This window comes from Pygoscelis adeliae, unplaced genomic scaffold, assembly GCF_000699105.1.
Source record: "Pygoscelis adeliae isolate BGI_AS28 unplaced genomic scaffold, ASM69910v1 Scaffold57, whole genome shotgun sequence".
Lineage (NCBI taxonomy): Eukaryota > Metazoa > Chordata > Aves > Sphenisciformes > Spheniscidae > Pygoscelis > Pygoscelis adeliae.
Genome location: NW_008825615.1, coordinates 6,979,963 through 6,984,375, shown reverse-complemented (window position 1 = coordinate 6,984,375; position 4,413 = coordinate 6,979,963).

Sequence of the window (4,413 nt, the reverse complement as noted above, 5' to 3'; positions counted from 1 at the left end):
TTAAACATTGGAAAAGGCTGCCCAGGGAAGTGGTTGAGTCACCATCCCTGGAGGTATTTAAAAGACGTGTAGATGAGGCGCTTGGGGACATGGTTTAGTGGGCCTGGTGGTGTTGGGTCGACGGTTGGACTCGATGATCTTAGAGGTCTCTTCCAACCTTAATGATTCTATGATTCTATGATTGTTTCTTGTGCCCTCTGCCTGGGTGCATTTGCTGCTGCTTCTTCCCTTCTAGTGAGATTGCAAGCCTCTTACCATCTAGGTAAAGCCTGCCTTTTCCTGCGGTACAATAGGGTCTCTCACTGTATGTTCCAATAATATCCTTTTGTGAGGAAATACAGTAAAGCCTAGGAGTATAAATTTGGAAATATTTTATTTTGATAGAATTTAAAATACCTCAGTTGTACAGATTGAGAATCCACTGAAGTAAAATTACTGTATTAGTTAGCTTTGAAAAAAGTCCCGTTCTATCATTCGTTTTGCTCACCTAGAGCTCTTCCCACAATCCTCAGACCTTGTAGAAAATGCACTTATTTCCAGGTGGCAGCAGATGATAAAAGGTACAGAATGTTTCAGTCTTGTTTCTTGCTTTTTTCCTCCCATATGTGTAACTGCTTTAAGAGCTGCAGGTCTGTGGGTTTATTTTTTTTTTCCCCCCAGTATGAGAAGATAATAAAGCAATAAAAATACTCTGCTTAATCTTATTGCCATATGTCTTAGTTGTGTGTTCTTATCCTTAACACATAACTTATGCTGATGTTCCTTTAATAGAAAAGCACTTCCCAAAGTGGAAGATGGTTTCATGGTTTTTCTGTTTTCTAAAAATATTTTCCCTTACGCTCAAGACAACGTGTGCCTGATGTCTTGCATTTGTTCTTGCTCCCTTTCTGCCTCCTTTCTCCCCGTTATTAGCACATTAGGGACTGAGGAGTGGTAATCTTTAATGACAATGAGAACTGCAGCAGGCTGTTATTGCTGAATGTGGAGAATATACATTTCTAATAATATAAAATGGTGGATGCTGTTTGCAGGCTTTGCATGCTCTGCAAATTATCCTTTTCTTGTTTTCCCTTTGATTCCTTTCACTTGAGTTTACTTCTTGTTGCTAGCATATTACTGCAGTCCCAGTGAACACAGCGCAGTCCTGAGGGGTGACAGGACTGCGACCTTAAGGGAGTAACCGAGGAGGCAAATCTTTCTATACTGTCTGAATAATTGATGGAAGGAGATGGGTTTCTGAAAAGGGTAAGTCAGAGCATATAAATTTGATTTATTTATTTATTTATTTATTGTGCTTCTGCTATAGAGGGAGCCTAAGGAGGCTGATATCCTAGTGAAAGTGTCTTAAGATCCATCAAGCTCAATAAGTTAGGGGGAGAGATGAGATATGCATGTAAGGCTAAGAAAGGGTTAGTTATGAACCACCAGTGCACCCTTCGGCTTCTCTTGGGAATGGCCCAAGTCCCCGACATGATATAGAAAGTCCTGGGACTCCGTCAGAGGTAGAGCAGTCCCTGAGCGAGATGTGCCCCGTGAGACATGGAGCTGCTTCATACAGTGACCACCTTCGTGGTAAGACATTTTCCATGTGAAAAAAAATGCAATCTAACACAGCCATGACTTCCAGGGTTGATTTTACCTCCGAGCATACTGTGACCGAGTACAGCTGTACTTACCTGGGCAAAGGAGAAGTTAAAACCTCATGCATCAGAGTTTAAACTAGCCTTGAACTGTGAGAGATTATGAATAAATTGGATGTAAAATAGAGTATTGTGCAGCTAAATTTTCATACCTTTCTTTGGAAGCATCCTCATCCTCACTACTGGGCCGGATGTGTTTCTGCTGTTTCCCGCTATAAAGCAAACCCTAAGTCCTTCTGGTGCAAGGATCCCTGGACGGAACTGCCACTTGTTTATCATTCTCCTCTGGGCTTTGAAAGCCTTGAAACAACTGACAGTTGCAGTGGAGGAAGGGTTATGCAGGTCTGGCAGATCTTTTGAAGCCCCAGAAGGGAAAGTTACATTGAGTCAAGTTTCACAGGGATGTGTTGGGGTCCTATTTGGAAAGCTAGAAAAAAGCCTTATTAAATTTGCAGGCAGCAATAGACTGGGGGGGAATTCCAGCACTGCAGAGACCAGAATTCAAGTTGACATTGACAAAATGCAGAAATGCCCTAAAATCATCGGTTCCACTTTAGGAGAGATAACAGCAAAGCTCTGTGCTCAGGGAAGACAGTGCTCAGCTGCACAGATGCAGACTGGGGAATGACGAACAAGGTAGAAATTCTGCAGAAGAAAAGCTGGGATGCAAATGGATCATTCACTGAACGCTGGCCAAGCTATTGCATCTGACAACATTTGTCAAGCTATTGCAAAAGAAGCAAACATGCTGGGTTGTGTAAACAGGAGTGTTGTCTGAAAAGCAGTGCTTTCTCCGGCCAACATTTCTGCAGTCTCAGCCAGAGCAGCTGCTCCGACGTGGGCACAGCGCTCCAGTGACAGGGGGCTCCAAATGGAAACGGCAGCTGAAATGATCGGGGACCTCGCAGACGAGATGTTTGAGGAAGGGGTTAAAGAAAACAGTGCTTTAATCTACAGAACAGACAGTTAATGTGATAACAGTTTATCATAGAGGTTATGATGATAATAAAAATAATAAAGAGATTTAAATAGCAGCAAGGAGCATTTAGTGTAGATATTAATAAAAAGAGTCAAAGGATCTTGAATACTTAAGTTTCTGAAAATAGTTTGGAAGCTAAATAATATCATGGAAGCCTAAGATATGAAATCCAACTGTTGTAGCTGGACAACTGAAGGAGTGCGAAGCCTGATAGTGGGGCTTTTAAGCAGTTAGGTACAAATGAGCTAGAAATGCCTCTACTGCACTGGGAGACTAAGAAAGGCCGATGTAAGACAGTGTAGGAGTTCACAGAGGAGCTGTTGTAAATCCTGCCTGGGGCATGGACATGATTTCTCAGCATCCCTGACACTCTTATTTATCTGGGTCCAGAAACCTATCATTGGCTCTACTTCCATGAGGCCATAGCAAGCACTTGAATAAACAGTTGCATAGCAGAATAGGCTTATTTAGATGCAACACTTGCTTTGTGTTTATATTCCTACTGGCAATTTACATTTAGTTTTTATCCTGTATTTTAGGTACTGTTTGTTGCATTTGGTATCCTGTTTTATTTTCTTCATTTGCCTTCAATTTAAGTCTTTTATGAAATCCATACCACTGATTCCTTCCAAGCTGACTACAAGGATTGCTTTGTAGTTTTACCTTATAATATATTTTATGCAGTTTTGTGCAGTATTGTCTGCCATAATCTCCCAGCTGATATATGAACAGATTAATAAACCTAGAAGTGTATCTTCTAGGCCAAGACTTTTATTACGGTCACTGAGAATGCAATAAAACTGCTTCACTGTTCACGAAAGCATGTAAGAAAAGGGAAACCCACTGAGTTTATTACAATGCCATTCAATATATTTTATTATTAGAAGAAATTCATATACAGTTAAATTTTCAGACGGTTTAAAATTTGTAGGGTGGTAGATAACAAGAAATTAATTTTGCAGTCTGATTGGAGATACTTGGTACTGTGGCCTCCATACTGAGTCACTTATATGGAAATCTGAATTTCAATTTTGTCAATAATTTTTCATTTAAAAATATTTTTGTATTAAGTACAAAAAAAGAGAGATTGTATGAATGTAACATGGAACAACATCTTAAATCAACTTTGGCTGTCAATCAAAGCATTACATGTAATTTTTTTTGTTTCAATATTGATATTACCCCTAGATAAAGCAAACTGGGAAGATGAGACATGTAGACTATGAACCAGTTCCTAGAAAGGTGGCTTTGGTGCAGGCTAAAAGATAAAACAGAGAAACAACCGGAGCTTGAGTTTAAGTGTAAACATTGGAGTAAACATACTGTCTTTTCCTACAGAAGCAGTCCTGGAAGTGTCAGGCAGATGCATGTGTAAATGGTACAGAAGTGTTGACTCCTTTCCTTTTTCTGACCCATGGACACCTTTAAAATACCTGTTACCACCTGCCGAGGAAGCGCAGGTCGGTGGTGCTCGCTTTCAGACCTCAGCATCCCGTTCCCTTTGCTGTGGTAGCACATGTCTGTCTGGCACTAGCAGGGTGTTCATGTCCTGAAGCCAGCTGAGACCTTAGGCACTGCTACTTAGGCAAGAGAGGATTTTAATATGTCTGGAGCAAAGAATGAGAAATTGTATCCCTAATAAAGAGGAATAAAATGATATGAAAAAGAGCCTCTTGATCTGATTCACAACAGCCGCCTACCAGGGACACTCCACGGATTTCCCTGGGGATTCTTCCGACTCACGTTGATGGAAAGGGAGGACTGGGCTGAGGGATACTTTAGGTAAGCGGATAG